This window comes from Felis catus, chromosome X (genome assembly GCF_018350175.1).
Source record: "Felis catus isolate Fca126 chromosome X, F.catus_Fca126_mat1.0, whole genome shotgun sequence".
Lineage (NCBI taxonomy): Eukaryota > Metazoa > Chordata > Mammalia > Carnivora > Felidae > Felis > Felis catus.
The window spans coordinates 14,240,432-14,259,211 of record NC_058386.1 but is presented as its reverse complement, the minus strand read 5'-3'; the positions used below and the strand labels follow the sequence as shown (position 1 = coordinate 14,259,211).

The 18,780-nt window shown below is 48.8% G+C and overlaps 1 protein-coding gene across 7 annotated transcripts in view; it reads left to right on the top strand.

The window, feature by feature from the left end:
- Window positions 1-18,780, top strand: part of RAI2 (retinoic acid induced 2) — a 375,422-nt gene that overhangs the window by 308,076 nt on the left and 48,566 nt on the right. The window contains exon 1 of one of the 7 annotated variants that reach the window (XM_023249018.2): window positions 7,058-7,247. The exons of 3 other annotated variants lie outside the window; for them this stretch is intronic. The gene's annotated coding sequence lies outside the window, so the exon portion shown is untranslated. Of the gene's footprint in view, window positions 1-7,057; window positions 7,248-7,593; window positions 7,833-18,780 lie in introns of those variants that run through there. 3 more of the 7 variants (XM_006943601.4, XM_004000313.5, XM_006943602.4) reach the window with 3 other exon arrangements.

Below are 18,780 nucleotides of genomic sequence, written 5' to 3'. Positions count from 1 at the left end.
GGTCGTGCGGGGTCATCTCTGAGCTAGTCTATTCTTGGTCCTTTGTGTGCCAGTATTTCAACCACACTCGTGTCATAGTTGGCATCGTTTTCCCATCCAGCAAAATAGTTTACCTCTCCAAAACCGAATCTGCGTCTATTTTCCACTTAATCAAAATCCACTGCCTATTATCTCGTGCCCCCCATGACTCCAAATCTCCCTCCCGGCTTTAATTTTGGTTTCTGGTCCTTTCTTGCTGATAAGCATGCTCTCGACTCTGTCTCATGCAATCTGGCTTCTCCCTTGCCTTGTACAGGGCTCTCCGTTAATTAGGACAAACCCTGCTCGCCTCAGGTGACAGTTGCATGGCTCCAACCCCAAACCCACTCTGTCCACCTCCTCTCTCTAGGTAAGGGGTGTTGAAGCTCCTTGGGAATAAGAGACCAAAGCACAAACGTGAGGGGAGATCATCGTGGCTAGCCATCACTTGCTGAAGGCCTCCTCCCTAAAGAGAACTAAGGTAGATTCTATGGGAGATGTAAGCCAAGGGTCCCCCTTGATGATGACAGTCAAGTCAGGAAGATGGGATGTCCTGGGGAAGACAGCTAGAGAGAGAGCAGAGCTGGTTCACAACCACTCAGAGCGGTGAGAGAGCAAGAGATAGAATAAACTCCCCCGACCCCAGGACCCTGAGCGCAGGACCCTGAGCCCTTTGTTGAGGCAGGAGTGTGCCTGTGAGGCTAGAATGGAAACCGCCATGGCCATGTACGTGGCTGGCCTTCCAAATTCGGCAGAACCGTGCGCCTCCGCTGTGTTCTCATTTACACTTGTCTTTGAAGTCAGACTGCAATATCAATTCCTGACCTACTTCCCCCCTCCACTTGTTTTTGTTAGATCTCTTGATTCCAGAATGGCCCTTATCCCATCTGGGACTAAACAAAACAAAAACAATTCTGTAATTGCATGTGTGTCTTCGGATGCTTTCGATTGTAAGCGACAGAGACCTGACTCCAAGAAGTTTAAGCTAGGAAACAGTGGAACAACTTGGGTAACTAGAACTACAAGTTCCGGTGGCGCCGGAAGTGGTTGGTTGTTCCAGGAGTTCAGTACCACCACTGGAGTTTTGGGTTCTTTCTCTATGTTTATTGTGTTGCCTTTCACAGTAGGAAAGTACATACTAAAACACACAGAGAAATAAAGTACTGTCTTTGCTCTGCACTGAAGTCTCCCGTAGTCCAGTGGTGGCTCTATCTAGTCTCACAATCAGGAGAGCATTTAGTGTCAGGGGACTTTGAGATGCTGTCACGAGTAAGAAGGAGGTCCATTATAAAGGGTCTGGCTTGTGGCTGCTTCATTCTGCATTCCGCAATCCTGTTTCCTAAGAGAACCCTAACGTTGTGCAGGTATCCATCCCTGTCCATGAAACCACGTGCCTTAGAATTTGATGCTAGCTTTAGGGTGGGGACCTACTGTACTTTCCTAGCTCCCTCCTAGGCCTGGCTACTGGCATCATCATGACCATTCATCCTGCTGTGATGGGAAGACCCAGTTTATGCCTTTTGCCCTGATCACAGTGAGTCCTGGAACACCCATTCACTGTCAGCAGTGTCCCCGTGTAGATGGTCAGTTATACGGTCACCGGCATCATGTTTTTGCTGCCAGTTGCAAATGTGGTTACATTATTTTCACATCTATTGAGAGAGGGCAGGTGGCTCTCCTGGAAGAGTTAGAGCTTACCCATAGAGCCCCAAGCAAATCTCTCCTCTCATCTCTTCGGTCCAAGTTATGCAGGAAGGATGCCATTTGCCTCGGATCAAATGGTCCCCACCCAAAAGCTAGCATCAAATTCTAAGGCACGTGTTTTCATGGACAGGGATGGATACCTGCACAACGTTAGGGTTCTCTTAGGAAACAGAATTGCGGAATGCAGAGTGAAGCAGCCACAAGCCAGACCCTTTATAATGGGCCTCCTTCTTACTCGTGACAGCATCTCAAAATCCCCTGACACTAAATGCTCTCCTGATTGTGAGACTAGATAGAACCACCACTGGACTATGGGAGACTTCAGTGCAGAGCAAAGACAGTACTTTATTTCTCTGTGTGTTTTAGTATGTGCTTTCCTACTGAGAAGTAGCAACTGTCTGAGATATGTTTGCTAATTGCCTATCTAAAGAACCAACTCACATATCCTTTGATCCAGTCTTTGCTAAAATTGGCAGAGATTTCATATGAACTGTATTGTCCCCTTTGGATACAATCAAGACATAACACAATTCATATAAAATCTTCAAGTGAAGAATACTGAAGCCTCCATGCAGACTGCACTGTTCTATAAGAGTAGTGAAAACCTTTCCCTTACCCCATGGGTTCTGAATGTTCCTCAGGTAAAAGTGTCTTTCTCACTGGACCGTTTCTCTGAATGCTCTCCAACCTCTTTCCCCAAGCCTGGGGATTTGATTCCATTCCTCTGTGCTTTAAGTACCCCTTGCATGTTTTTTCCTTCAGCATTTATCCCTTTGCATTGTGACTATGTTTTCAAATGTCCACCCTGTTTAATCAATCGTCCAGTGAATATCATTCACCATTTTTTGTAAAGACTCTCAATTTTAAATACATTATCAAATTTCTTGAAAGCAATAGATCCTTTCCCCCAAACACATTCACACCCATGAGCACTAACCTGGCTTGTACAACTTAAGGAGTTCCTGGCACCCCTAGAGAAACCCACCAGGATGTTCATGCAGATCAGGTCAAATCATGTGAGCATACCACAGGGTGATGGACTCAGCCACCAACTCAAGTCACATATGTCTTCGGCAGAGCTCAGTACCCACTGGCTCAACCAACACCAAGGACACAACCACTCCCAAATTTAGGTCTTGAGCTTAGATTTTTAACTTCTCCTGCAAATGCCTATTGGACTTCTCTATGTGGCTACCCAACAGGCACTTCCCACTCAAGATGCCCGAACCAGAACTCCCTGGAGCAGATGCTAATGGTGCCCCACCCACATCCCCTAGAGGCTACCATCTCAGTGTGCTCCACAGATGGCCAGCTGCCAGTGTCTTCTCTCTGCACCTGAGAAGGACTCTCTGCCTATGCTGGGTGCCAGACCAGGATTACCAGAAAATCAGCACTCCCTGGGCAGCCCTCAACCAGCTTCCTCACCTCTTTGTTCTGAAGTGGAGGTTTTGTACCATATCCAGGAGTTTACCCATGGACTTAAGCTCCACAGTGGTAACTGGCCTTGTTAACATACCCCCATTGGCTGCCATCCCTCTGACTGCCTCTCCCACACCCCTACCCGTGTTTCCTTCACCCTCCAAATCAACTTTCTGCACTTGGATCCTTGTCTCAGGATCTGCTTCTGGGGGAACATAGAGCATTCGCCATCTCCAGTCCCAAACCTGCGTCTCTTTCTAGGACTTCTGTCTCAGTGATGACACCCCCAGCCCACCCGGTCACCCAGTTCAGAAAGCCAGGCACCAGTTGCCCTAACTCCTGTCTCCTCCATCACCAAGTCCTGCCAGTTCTGCATCCTGCTCTTCATCTCTGCTCGTACTACCTTGATTCAAACCCTGATCGTTTCCAAAGCATCTCTCACCTGGTCTCCTTGTTGCCAACCTCACTCCCTCCGGCTGGCCCTTCACACCCGCCAACACAGTGAGCATTCCTCAACCCACATCTTTCTTGGTCATCCCCTTGCTTAAAGTCTTCATTGGTTCCCCGTGGACTCCAAGAAAAAGGTCCTTTATAGGACAGACCACGGGCTTCAGCTGCCCCCAGCCTCCTCCACCCCCACCCCTGCTATTCTTCACAGCCTCTACTCCAGTCTCACCGAATATCTGCAGTGTCCAGAATGTGCTTTGCATTCAAGTTTTGGTGCTTGCTGTTCCTTTCATTTGTAATGTATTTCCCTCACTTCGAAAAACTCCTATTTATTTCTCAGTGCTCAGCTCTTGACGCCATCTCTGTGCAGGCTTTTCTGACTGCCCTGCCCCATGCCATTCCCTACCCTTTCCCAGCACGGGTCTGGCCCCGCTCCTTCAGGGTCAACCTAGTCAATGGGATAACTCCTCATGCACCACATAGTGTTACACTGTATCATTAACAGTTCATTTACTGGCCTCTGAGCTCCTTTGAGGTCAGCAACCATATGTTAACCTTCTCTCTAACCACAGTCCTTAGCTCAGTGACTGGTATACAGCAGGTGCTTAATAGGTGTTTATTGGATAAGTAAATGAATCCTACATCTGGCAAGTTTGTGAACACTAGATTATGAGGAGATGCTATATTAGAGAAGCAAGGTATAGATAAAACAATCAGGTCTGAGATGCGAAATTTGTTGAGTCCTTACTTAAAAGCAACACTATTAAAATTACAGATCTCAAAAATCACCGTGAGCAGCTCTGGAAGGTTTTTGTGGTTCTTTCCTGCTGTTTGGGCACATCCTTTCTTCTCTCCATTTTCTGGGGCATCCTTTAACTGTATGAATACAGTTCTTCCACATTAATGTCCCGTTTCTGTCCCCAGACATCTCTTCCCCCACGCAGACCTGCTCTGTAATTATGGACTTCTCTTTTTTCCTTCTCGCTGCAAGGGCACTCACGATGGAAATACAGAGGGTGCCACTGTACACTTCTTTGGGACCATAATGCCTGTTTAGTATGCATTAATCTGGATCCATATAGTCTCTCCTGAAAACATAAGCACCTCAAAGGGCAGCAAATATGAATCGCAACTGCCAGTGAGGATCAAACATTAACCCAGGGTTGTGATGAGGCCAACAAAAGAAATAGGCTAGTAATTGCCTGCCAGGATATCAATCCGTACCTTATACACACGTACCCCCTCAGCACACACAAAACCTTTATGGATCTTTCATCCATGAACTTGCCCAATTATAATTGCCCAGCTGTGTCTTTAGTTGTATTCAGGCTAGGTCCTGGCAACAGAGACCTCACATACCTGATCCAAGGATTCAGAACAGTTCTGAGATCTCTAGAGGAAGTCTTTGGTTACTAAAATGGTTGAAGACACATTCACGGACAGATGTTTCCACAGGTATCATTAATGACTTCAAGTTGATTTAAGGCCCCAAGAGCCTGACTGAGACAAGTAGGAACTGGTACTTTCTGTTGATGTTCATTATTATCAGTTCTTTTTTAAAATATATATATTTTTTTATTTTGGGGAGAGTACAAGCAGGGGAGGGGCAGAGAGAGAGGGACAGAGGATCCAAAGCAGGCTCTGTTCTGACAGGCTGACAGCAGCAAGCCCACTGTGGGGCTTGAACTCCCGAACCAGGAGATCATCACCTGAGCTGAAGTCGGACACTCAACCGATTGAGCCACCCACGTGCCCCGATTCATTATTATCAGTTCTTAAAGTTGTATTGTGTGTCTTTCTGTGTCTGTGTCAACTCAGTATTTTTTTTTTTTAAATTTTTTTTTTTTTTCAACGTTTATTTATTTTTTGGGGGACAGAGAGAGACAGAGCATGAACGGGGGAGGGGCAGAGAGAGAGGGAGACGCAGAATCGGAAACAGGCTCCAGGCTCTGAGCCATCAGCCCAGAGCCCGACGCGGGGCTCGAACTCACGGACCGTGAGATCGTGACCTGGCTGAAGTCGGACGCTTAACCGACTGCGCCACCCAGGCGCCCCAACTCAGTATTTTTTAATTTAACTTTTTTTTTTCAAAAGAGGGAATTCATTATCAAGGAATGGTACCAACAGGGCCTAATTCTTTGTTACCAGCAGTAGGCACAGAGCCTGGGGCCCACAGTACTTTTAGGAGCCCACAGAAATGTTTTCATTTCTTTTGAAATCAGAAGAAAAATTGATCTTCTAGGTTGAAGAAAATGTATTAATATATAATATCAATATATTTGTCTTTTTACCAAAGCAATTGTAAAATAGAACTGTTAGGTTTTTGTGTTTTTTTTTTTTTTTTTTTTTTTTTTTAATGGAGGAGGGAATCCAGTAAAGGCAAAAGTACCCTCAGAATAATATGGCATTATGTGGCCCTGGTTTCTATTACATTATGCTTGCAACACTACAAGGTTAGAATAGAACCTCTCCAACACAAGTTCAGGTTCCCTTGCTAATTGTAAACTTGCCAGGCTGCTCTCTCTGTCTTTCACACTCTGTGTGGCCACCTCAAATTCTGCAAGAGGGAAGTTGTGGTTACGAGCCACAGTGTTGGGGTGGAGGATTGAATGTGCAAAGGATAGCTAGATTCAGACGCTCTCTTCTCTGATTAAAGTAACTGAAGTTCTGCCATTCTCTCTCAAATATCTTCATCCTGTTTTGATTTCCAGAAAAAAATCTTTACATCTTTAGGGATTAATTAAAGCAGTGTAGTTGCTTCCTTTGCTCTCTTAAAACATTTACAGGATTTAGGTTTTTTATTTTGTTTTTAAATCATCAATAGTACTACTAGCATCTATTACTTATTTACTGTTTAGCAGTCGGATAGTCAATAGTCTGTAACTCCAGGTCTCAGCCCCGGTGTCTGGCAAACACCAGGTGTTCAAGAAATGTTAGATTAATAAATAAATCATCTCTCAGGCAAGTTTGTGGAAATTAGATTGTGTCCGTGGGCTTATTTCGTCTTTCAAAATCTCACACCTTGTGAGAAGGATCTTCTACGTGTGTCGCCCTGGCATTCTAGGGGGTGGTCACTGGGCCCTCCCCACCTCTCCCGCCTCCATCAGCCAGCTCTCTTCTGGGCTCCGTTCTGGCTCCTCTTCATCGTGGGGTCTGGAATGGTCCCCAGCCCGCAGTTGGCAGCAGGATCCCCGCTCTGCCGGCCCTCCTCGGTGTCCATCTCCCCCTCCCCTGGCCCGCGCCTCGGGCGACCCTTCCTCCTGCCACCCTGCGCCGCCCACAGCCACGCCCTCCCCGTGGGCGAGATCACCTGTCCCTCCTTCGCCGCCGCCTCCTCGTCGGGTACCCTCTCGCCCCCCTCCTGCTCCCCCTCCTCCGCCACCTCCCCCAAGCCCTCCCCTTCCCCGCCTCCTCCCACCCCTTGGTGTATATAGTAAAGGCCGGGCGCCGCACGCAGACACACACTCGTCCGGACACAGGCGCACACACACACTCACGCACGACCGGCAGCGGCGGCGACAGCGGCTCGGTGACAGCGGCGACGGCGGCTCCCACCGCTGCGCACCCCCTTCAGGCAGCGGGCGGCGAGGCCAGACCGGAGAGTTCCCACACCCGCGACCACCCCGTGGCTTCCTGGAGGCGGCGGCCGCGATCGCGAGGTAGCCACCGCGGTGCCCCCCAGCGCGGGCCGGGGTCCCCCTCCCCCGCCTTCCCCGTGCGGACCTGCCACCGGGACGCAGGGGGCGCGTCGGGCTGGGCGAGCCTGGCGGGGCCCGGCGCCCGGGGAGGGGCCTGCTCCCGTGGGCAGGACGGCGCCCGGAGGCCGGGGCCAGCTGGGAGGGCCGGGCGGGGGCGGGGACGCGGGCCGAGGCCGCCACCCGTGCGGCGTCCCCGGGCCCCGCTCCTGCTCCCGGCGCCGCGCACTGGCTGGCGGGGCCGGAGAGGCGGCGCCGGCCGGCGGGGCGGGGGCCCCGAAGTGGGTTTCGGGCCGCCACCAGCGCTGGCACCCGGCACAGAGGGCGGCGCGCGGCGGACTCCGCTCCCGGGCACCGCACCGGGCCGCCTCCGGGCTCTGCCGCTCTGCCCCGGCCCGGAAAACCCGGCGCCTTCCAGGCCCTTCGAAAGATGGATTCTGTTGACGTATCTGGCGGCCCTGGCGAGCCGGGTGGAAAGTTGGGTTTTGCCAGATCGCGCTGGGCTTGTCTTTGTGACGTTCGGCCAGCCCCGCATCCTCCCGAAGCCGGGTGAGTGTGCGTCGGCGCCCCGGGAGCCTTCGAACCCCCCAATGCCCAGACCCGGGGTGGCCGCACCGGCTCGGGCTTTCTGCCATGTTAGGCACCGAGCAGCGTTCTCGCAGCATTTTTGCGTGCGTTTCGGCGGCGCCTTTTGCTGCGGAGGGAGTTACCGCTTCTCTCCGTGTTGGCTTTTTCGGGGTTGAGGTTGTGCTCTGTGTGTTTGCTTGTTTGCCGTTTAAAGCCCGACTATTGTTCAGGATAAGCTCCGCCTGGGTGGGGAAATGGCATCCCACCACAGTTGCCGGCGAGGGGTAGAAATGTTGCCAAACAGCTGCTGCTTTGTGTTTCCCTATCACAAGTCCCTGGAGTAGGTTTGGGGCACGACGGATGGATGGAGAGAGGGATGGGGCATGGAAGAAGAAGGTGGCTTTGGAAGAGCGAATTGTCACCCACCCCATGGCATGCAGTCAGCCTCCCTTTCTGCCTGCCAAACTTTTATGAATATTCCTTTTGTGGCAGGGGGAAGCTTAATGAATTCAGCCCAGTTTTCCAGGGAAAAGCAACCCGGCTTTTAACAATGGTTTGAGAACTTAATCAATGAGAAAGGCGAGGGCGGGGGGGTGGGGGGGGGAGGAGGCGCTGACACCATATCAGGGATGTGGCTGCTTCTTGCAGAGTCAGGTAGGAGAGAGGTGGGCAGGGCAGAGCGCAGCTCCTGGGTGGCCGAGTTCCGGGAACTGTCGGTAGCTCTTACCTGTGCCCGTTGGAGCCACCCCCCATCGTGCCCCCATCTCATGGTCTGCCCAGCCGTGGGCGATCCGGCTTCAGGGGCGCCTTGCGGCAGCGCGCCGGCCGGCCCCCCTCATCTGGCATTTTTAAGGATGTGTAAATATTTTGCTGAGGATAAGTGACATCAACAGAATGATATTCCGCAGAGCCCGGGTGTGCAGCGATGATAAATAGATACGGCCAAACAAAGTTTTGATAGCCGCAGATTCTCATGGCTCGCTCTGTTTCATTTGGGTCTTTGTTTTTGTTGATTTAGCATTATCTCTCATCCTCTGGTGTGATCCCTTTATTTAGCCGATTTCGGAAGCTTCTCTTTAGAACAGAGAGAAAAGCAGCCAGCAGGGAGAAAACAATTCTTAGCCTTGCATACATCATGCAAGGTTTTCTCTGCTTTTCCCCAGGAATCTTTCCCACCGTTGTCTAGATGTCTCTCTTCCTCCTTTTGAGTCTTCAGAATCGTTTGTTGATTGACCAAGAGACTTAAAAGATAACTTAGAAAATGTGTTGTGATGTGCTTTTGTCACGGTGGAGGGGTGGCAGTGTGGGAGGAGGCTAGTGGGGAGGCTCGGGCATGGGAGCTGCTCACCAGGCAGCATTATGCCCCCTCTCGCTGTTTTGTCCTTTGCATTTTCTTCTCAAGAGGAACATGGGGAGCTGTGCCACTTTCAGAAGTCGGGGGTGGGCTGGAAGGCACAGAATCATAAACCGGGTGACATCCCGGTTCATCTGCCCCTTAGAAGCCCTCAGAGGCCACCCACCCATCCCTGAATCCACAGACCCCATAAATATCCTACGAATGACCACTTGTGTGTCATCCCAACTGATTCCCACTAGAGGCATTCCAACGCGGCCCAGGCACGGTGAGCCAAGTCAGACTGGAACTTAGGGTATTGGCCGCTTTGGCACCAGCCCTTGGGACGTTTGCAGGGGTGGGGGTGGGGCGCCCCCCCCCCCCCGCGGCGTCCTTTATCATGCAAAGAAGCAACAGACTTCCAGCTGTGAGGTTTGGCCCCAGGGAAAACCTGCCCATCTCAGGAAAAAATGAGAACACAGCTTTCCAGGTGATGCCAGTTGCCAGTGTAAGAACTTGGTTGGTGGGCAGTTGGGTAAGAACCATAAAATAAATAAAAGGTCTGGTAGCCAGAAAACAGAGCCTCTGAGACAGGGCCTCTGAAAGGCTAGAAAGAAAAAGAAAAATCGAGAGGTGTGTGATGAGGCGTTGCTGGGAGTGCTATAGCACCAGGGGAACAGATACAGCTCTAGCTACAGTGACCCAACGACTAAATAGCACCGGCCTCCCCAACTCCACTTGATCCTGAACGGAGGTATTCTGTATGTGGCAGTGTCCACACACAGTGTGCTCCCAATCTCCGGTAAGAAAATAGCAAGTGTCTATTCTCTGGCTCCTTCCCTAACCTTAGATTTGGGGGGAGGAGGGTAGTGGAGGGAAATAAATTAGGAAAGGAATTAACATTTGTTGCTACTCTCTGTCTGCCAAACACTTGACATGTGGGAAACCATGATGTGATGGAGGCATTATTTTACAGATAAGGAATCTGAGGCTCAGAGAAATTTCCAGTCGCGTGTCTGATTCCAGACTTTGGTGGTTATGAGTTAAAGGGGCTATGTGTCCCTCTAACCCCTCTGTCTCTTATTTTTTTCTCCCCAAGGCCAGGGCCCTCAGCCCCTATGCATTCACAAAGTATGGTACTTAACTTGGGGGCAGGGAGCCTACCAGTGAGGCAGCCCAGTCACCCAGGGCACATGCTTATAGCCAAGCAGATAGACCCCAAATAGTCCCAAACTATTTCAGATGGAAAGACTGCCTCTTCCTTTTGGAATCCCCAACGCCCAACCGTTGGTGAGTAAATAAGAGTTGAGTGATGAAATGATGGAGCTGATGGAGTGGATGGTGGTGGGGAGGCAGCTGTAAGTCATTGTCAAGGGAGACTCAGCAGGGACAAATGCGGAGATTTTTATGTTTCTCTGGGGACTTGGAGTTCCTGGTATCATGCTCCATTTCTAGCCTGGGGTAGGTCCAAGATGACAAGTTCTTGTGACGTGGGCAAAGATAATTCCCATTTTATAGATGAGGAAAGTGAGGCTAAGACAGCTTAAATAATTAGCCCAAGGTCCATGGTAGGACCAAAGGATGCATGAGGGATTTCTGACTCTGACCATCTCAAATAAATAAATTCTCAGTAAAAGTGAGATGAGGTCTTGCTATGCAATTGAATTAGGTAAGCAAGTCCCTTAGCTCCTTTCCAACCAGATGGTAGCCTTTATCCCCTCTGCAGAAACTCTGGAGCCACTGGGAGAGCCAGAATTTGAATCCAGATATGATTCTGCCCCTCCCTGATCAGAATATGAGGGGGACCTCCGAGAATGAGACTCTCGAGCAGAGGGAAAGATGGCTAATTGCACTCTCCCCTGCACAAAAGCCTGCGTGGGATTTTGAATTAAGCTTGATTTGGGGATCAGGGTGACATCTTTGCTATAGAGTTGGCAGCTCTTGTCTTTGGAGAATGCCTCTGATTACCACTTCTCCCTCCCACCTGTTTGTCTGCCCGGATGCCCATCATCTCATTCTTTCCAGGCGTCTCCTTTGTGGCTCAAAATGTTTCATGAGCTTCTTAAGTCTACCGCTCTCCTGTGCTCTGATGGCAGCTGGTGAGCAGGTGATTTTGGTGGTCACATTCGTACTTCTGGGTTTTGCACATGACCCTCCTTCCCTCTCCAGCCAGGAACACACACGCAAACACACATACACGCACAAACACAGGCACACGTAATTTGATCATGTTTCTTTATCTGCTTCACCAAATTAGATTGCAAACCCAGAATTGTTATTGAAAGATCGTACGTGACTTTGGTGATCTTCTGTCCCAGCCCCTGCCGTAAACAGATCAGAAGAGCTAATATGGAGGCGGCTCAAGCGGCAGATGCCTTGAGTAGCGATTATACTTGCCGGCCTTCTCACTGCTGTGGAGCGGCCTCCCCATGATGTATGCATGGGCCCCGAGCCTCTCATAAAAGCCTGTTTTAATCTCCCCTTAGACGTGGAGGTGGGCTTCCAGAATATCCCAATCCTTACGATTCCCATTTTCACTGCAATTCTTTGCTCCAATAACTTGATGGCTCACCCTGCACTCACCCGTCACTCTTTCTTCCCACAGCTTTTTGGTCTTTCAGCACTGCACTATGAGAACTGTTTATGATGAAGGAAATGTTCTGTATCTGCACCATCCCATATAGTAGCCACTAGTCACATGTGGCTATTAAGCAGTCACAAGGTTGCTAGTCCAAAGCAGGATGTGCTATAAGGATAAAATATGCGTGCGATTTCTAAGACTTAGTACAAAAAAAAATGCAAGATAGCTCGTTAATAATTTTATATCGATTACATGGCACAATGATAATATTTTGAATATGTTGGTCAAATAAGCTATAGTATTAAAATGAGTGTCACCTGTTTCTTTTAATCTTTTTAAATGTACCTACCAGAAACTTAAACAAAATTTTTTTAAGTTTATTTATTTTGAGAGAGAGAGAGAGAGAGAGAGAGAGGGAGAATGAGTGGGGAGGGGCAGACAGAGAGGGAGAGAGAGAATCCCAAGCAGGCTTCACATTGTCAGCACAGAGCCCAATCAGGGGCTCGAACTTACGATCCGTAGGATCGTGATCTGAACAAAAATCAGGAGTCGGACGTTTAACCGACTGAGCCACCCACGTGCCCCTGTACCTACCGCAAATTTTTAAATGACGTATGTATTTCTATTAGGCAGTGCTCTTTAGAGCAGACTAACCAGCAACCTGTGTCTTCAGCCTCATAGTACCTCCAGGTATTTTAGGGACATAAATACCCTGTGTCTCCATGGCAGATGGGAAGCATGGGCTGACTCAGTAGCCACAACAGCCTGGCGTCAGGCCACTTTGATTTTCCGTGGCTAAGGAGTCCTTGTGGGTGGGGGGTGCACGATCAAGTCTATCCCTGAGCATGCTTGCTCAGCCAAGTTCTCCTGAGGAGTGTGGGCTCCTGAAACTCAACGGAGATGAAAGAGCAAGATGGGGGATGGGAACGGACAAGGATGGCTTGAACAAAATGACCCCTTTCCTCTCCTCTCCTCTACCTCTCCCCACCTCAGGCTGGTGTCCTTGTCCACTGGGGAGCCGTGTCTTGCCTGGGCAGTTGATTTCCTTGACACCTGGTCTAATAATATCCTTCCTGGGGATTTGTGCTTGGAGAATAGTGTCCCAAGTAGACACCCTAAAGGGCGGAGTGGCTTATTTGGGGCTGGAGCCAGTCTTAAAGAAGGGAAAGGATAAGAGAGGATGCACATAGTTATTTCCTGACAGCTTGATCAAAACAAGAGCAAGGAAATAAATACGGTTTCCGTGAGAAAGAATCAATGCAAGGAAGCCCACTCTCACATGCCGTGGTGCGGCAGATGAGGAAACCTGAGCAAGACACAGTTCCTGGAGATGGGGAAACGGTCACAGCTGGCGTTGCAGTCTTCCTGGGCCCTTCTGTGGAGCGCTGGGCATGGCTCGAGTAGATGGAAAGGGCTGGAATAATGAACTTGGGGCTGTGGTGATTTATAGGTCAGGCGCCTGTGGCTCTGGCTCCTGAGGGGGCTGCCCCCACAGGGGACCCTTGGCTGACCTCCTTGAGCTCCTCGGAAGGAGCTGGTTTTGTTTCCCATGGCAGAAGCAGACTGTTTACTGGAGCACAGGAAGAATCCGACATTCTGGCGAAAAATAATTCATTAACAGCCAGGGTATTACCAGTTCCCTGGAAAAGCTCCTCCAGCTGCACTGTAGCAACTGTTCTTTTTCAGCAGCAGATTCGGGCCTCGCTGGCAGCCAAGACTGGGTGTGTTTGGGCGCTTTTTGTCATTGTTGTTATTTTTGCCTTTGTGTGTATGGCCACTTTTGCCTGATAATTCAGAGAAAGGAACCGTGGCCTGGAAGGGTCGAAATGGTATAGCTTTCAGCCATTATTTCCTTCATAGTTTAGAAGCTCTAGGCTGACTCTAGGAACGTGCATTTTTCCTGACCAAAGCCCACCCCCATGCTAGGGGCACGGTACAGCCGCACAGAATATTCTAGAACTAAAGGAATTTTATAGACTCTCAACACCTGCTCTTAAGACCCTCTGGAAACAATTGGCGAAGGACTCCCACCCCCAACCCCACCCTCCCACATATGCACAAACATCAGGCAGAACGTCCTGTCTTGGCTGTGTGGGATTCTTTGCTTACTATTAATTGACACAGTGGGGCCAAAGTGTATGATTCATCATCCCAGTTTTGAGGGCATTTGGAAAGCCAGGCAGGCATGACCGAGAGAATGGGCTGCATGTTTTGCTCACTAAAGAATGATTGAATCTACAGTAAATAAAAACGGAATGATTCCGGAAGCTTTTTATGCCCTGGAAAAATCTGCCTTAAAAAAAAGGTGTTTTTGTCTGCTTGTTTGTTTTCTATGCCTCATGTTCAGAAATATGTACCCAGCTAGCAAGAAATGGAAAAGAATGGCATTTCCTTGTTTTAGTGTTTTAAAAACTCTAATTGCAGGTTAAGTGAGATACGAGGTATTGATTTTGGTTTTGTATGGAACATAACTAGATAATCATTTTATTTTATGGGATATTAATTTCCATCCATTTTCACTGATGAAATATGCATTTAAAATGCACCCCTGCCATCATCATGGTATTTCTTTAATGTTCCTGCGTTCAGACTGAGAACCTATGGCATTTATTTGGAAAGGAATAAATACATCCTTAGCTAACACGTAAGCCAACCTTAGATTTCAAAGAAAATGATGTCTTCTCTCTTTGATGATGGCCAAAGATAAGAATATTAAAGGTAAGCATATTTGGCTTTGTCTAGAGCACAGTGTCTCTACCGGGGCACTATTGACATTTGAGGCCAGATTCGTCTTTGTTGGGGGCGGGGGAGGGCTGCACACTGTAGGATTTTAGCAGTCTCCCACTAGATGCCTGTAGCATCGCTCCCTCCCACCACAGTCGTGACAACCAAAAATATCTCCAGACCTTGCCAAATGTCCTCTCGGGGACAGAATTGCCCCTGGTTGGGAAACACTGGTCTAGACCAAGGTTTAATAAGTAATTTGTGGGTTTTGGCAAATTCAATTTGAAATAATAAAAGATGCAATTTATCCTTCTGACTTTTACATATACTGTTCATGGGGGCGATTAATTAACAGTTGGAAGTGGGTCATGTGCCTGACTTAATTCCCAGGTTGGTGGATGAGTCTGTAAGATTGTATAAGCACCAAGATTTTTTTAAGGCAAGCGACCGAATAAGGCATAGGTAATTAATTGGGGGACACATTGTAATAACTAACGGCTTTGCTGGTTTTTCAGAAAGAGAGTAGGTTTATTCCTCCCTAATTTCTTTTTCATATGCACCTGATTCCAGGCATTGCCTTCAAAGCCACCAGGCGTCTTCCTCTACCCGCCCCCCTCTTCACTGTCATTTCTCCTGTAGCATCTGAAGCCTGAGCCAATTAATTTAGCCCTTTAGTGTACTTGGGAGAGCTACGCGCCGAACACTGTAATAGACTCATTTCAGGTTGTGGCAGCCCTTTACCCACCACTAATTTCTGTTTTCCAGTACTGTTGAGAGAGAAGGTCCGTGGTGGGTAGATGGGGCATTTTTCAAAATTATGGGACGTTCCAATTTAGGTGGTGCTCACAGTTCCTCCCAATTTTCTCCCTCTCGCACACATTTGTTTCCTTGCACCAGTTCCGCTCGGGAAAGAGAATGTCAGCAGAGCTCCTTCAGGCAGCTCGAAGCTGGTAATGCCTGCAGTCGGCAGCGACAAATGAAATGCTGCTGCCGGGACCAGCCCTTAGCCATCTTCTTTCTGAGGTTCCCCTGAAAGGCGAGAAAGGAGGGTCCTGCATTCTCAGGGAAGGCGTCAGGGGGGTAAAGCGTGGAAACGGGGTGAGCGAGAACAGAGGGAGAACAGAGAGGTGGGTCACTCATTACACAGCAAAGCGTCCCGAGGCCAGCCCTACCCGGCCCGTCTTTGAAGTGGGATGGGTGTTTGGGGGTGCTCGAGGACAGAGGCAGGTGCTCGGTGCAGTCAGCGGGGGCCACTTCGTTTTTCCGCCATCCGAGGTAGGCTGACCTCCCGAAGAGTGTGTGAAGGAGCTCAGAGTGTCAGGCTCCGCCGGTGAGGAGAGCTGGAAAACCTGGGCATGGAGGGGTTGGTTGGCCAGGCCACCAGGACACCTTCGTCCTGGTGAGCTGTAGCCTCATGCGAAGACCAGTGTGATTCTTCCCCGTCGTCCTGAAGGAAGAGGCAGTGAGCTTGGCAGGCAGCCACAGCGTGCCAGGCCCAGGCAGCACGTGACGCTTGGTCATTCTAAGCAGCCAGGCCCTCGCAGGCCAGGATTCGGGTGATGACTGCAGCTCTGAGAGAGGAAACAGGATCATCAATCTGGGCTTTGGAGGCCGGTTTCGTGGCGCAGAGGCCACCGGGGCCACTGCTGTGTGCTGCAGAAGCAAACAGACAGGTCCAAGTGGTATGTTGTTCCTCAAAATAATGGCAATGGCGATGGCTGTGAAAAACATTTAGACCCTTGTCATAAAAATGCAAACAGTCTTCCTGCTATAGGGAAAAGCTAAATAAACTCTATTGCAGCTGTATTAAGTAGAAACAGATTTGAAAATGGGGTGTTTTTTTTTTTTTTTTCCCTGAGACACTTATTTATAGCAGGTTGGGCAAAGGCTGCCACTATCTTGTGCGGCTCCGGAAGAGTGTTTTCCAGATGGTGCTTGCTGGTTTTCTCTTTATTAAGCTTAGCTGAACACGGCCTCACTTGGAAAGGTTCATAGAAACTGGTGTTATTTTTTTCAGATTACAGCGATCATTGATTGGCCAACAGATCAATGGCTGGGAATGGATTGAGCCTGTGCCGATGAATTTCCTTTTGCATTTTAGAAACAAGAAAAATATCAAGGAAAGCTCAAAATAGGGGTGCTCTCTCTTTGGCTATATGCATAGCAGAGCTTTGAAAATCATATGGGACTACATTTTATACTAATTTACATTTGCCTTTTTTCTAAATTAATGCCCTTCTTTTTGCTAAAATCTCTCCAACATCACTGTTTCCTTTCCAACATCTAAACAATGTCCAGATACATTTCAGATTGAGCAATTAGCTCTGGCTGCAATTTCCTTTTATGAAAAAAAATCACTAACCCGCTAGACTAAATATGAAATTATTGAATGTGAAAATATCAATCTGAGACCATTTGTTCTAGGATCCTTTGTGGCTTATCACTGGCATTTTAAGAAGGCAACAAAGGCTGATTCTGCCCTGCCTTTCCATGCTGGACACACCCACACCAAGAAACCTCAAGCTTTGTTTTTGCTCTTAGGAGCTGTACAGCTGGGTTTGGGGTCATCCAGACTAATTCTTGACAGCCCAAGCCACACAGGGAAGCATTTTGGAATGTCACATAAACTGGTGGTCCCCACGGACCAGGCATGGGACAAAATTTCTACCCATTCACAGTGAAATGGAGGAAATGTGAGAATGTAGTGCATTTCTTTTTTAAAGCTAAACCTTTTCCATTTCACAGACCTGCCTTTTATTCTAAAATGGCCTTTCCTGCTTTTCAGGGTGTTAACGTCTCTTTTCTGAATGATCAAGGTAGTACCTGGCATTTGCAATTTAACATCTTTTCTGGCAAAGTCAGAAGTTGGAGTCTCTATTTTTTTTGTCAGCGTTCCTCATCCAGAACATTAGAAACTGTGGGATTCACCCAGGAGGCCTAAGTGAATTGTGAAGGGGAGCCATTGTTATGATTCCTAAGCCAGAAAAGCCACCCTGAGCAAGGGTCCTGCTCTGAGTTCCCTCACCACACTCTTCTGACCCACCCCCAGAGAGCTGGCTTTGTCCCCAGCCCACTTGAAGAACGGGATCGCATCTCCAGAGGAGTTTGAAAGGGAAAACTGGCCTCTTGGACATAATGTCTGAGCATGCAGCCTGAACTCTGAGAGCCTGGACCTTTTGTCCGTGATTCTGTTTTCGACTCTGTTGCCAGCTCACATGGACTCCACCCACCTTCCTCCTCTCCTCAGCCCTGCCCACTGCTTCCAGAGCCAGGCCGCAGCAGGGCTCACCCAGGTGTGGCCCTGATCTCCTTACTGGTCTGCTCTACTCCTGTCCTTGCTCCCTCAGCTAATATTCCTCTCAATAAAGCATCTCTCTAACCTCATCACCCCCCAGCTCAAGAACACTCAGTGACTCTCAATTTCCTAATTAGTTAGAATAAAACTCCCATATGGAGCCCTCTTCCCATTTTCCCTATCCATTCTCCCCACTCGTGACTGGCCTTCAGTAGGGAGGATGTCTCTGGGTTGTACAGTTGCTCTGGCTTTTGTTTTCTCATATGGGGGGAGATTTGCAAGAAGGTTGCAAGATCTCTTAGGCGTCTTTCTAGATGAAGAACACTGAAGCCTTGAGTCTAATGTAATGGACCATCCCAGGGATTGTGACATTCATACCTGGAAGGAAGGAAGGAAGGAAGGAAGGAAGGAAGGAAGGAAGGAAGGAAGGAAGGAAGGAAGGAAGAAAGGAAGGAAAGGAAAGGAAAGAAGGGAGGGAGAGAGGGAGCGAGGGAGGAGGCAGGCTCAAAGAAAGAAAGCAAGCCCCACAGAAAATGAGGCTCTCTGGCTTCATGAATTATAGCCTTCTTACAAGGATTGTACATACTGCTTCTGGATGAGGATGCCACATTTCTGGCCTGCCAACAAATTGGTATTGATTCAAGATGGTACTGCTGACTGGTCCTACTGAAAACAGAGCCACTTATAGAAATTCTGAAATTTGCAATTGAAACATAGTGGAAAGAATCTGTCCTAGCCAATGCAGACTGTCCCTTCCACGAGAAGATATCTCTAATGGTCGCTCATAAAATCATAGTAGCAACAATATTACCTGTCATTTATCAGGCTTCTGCTACAGACTGGACAGTTGTCCCAGGTGATTTACACTTACTATTTTATTTCCAGCTTCATAACAGCCTTAATGATGTGAGTGGGTACTATGAGTTTCAATTCATAAAGGAGGAATCGGGGCTCAGAAAGGGTTAGTAACTTACACAAGGTCACACAACCCATAGGA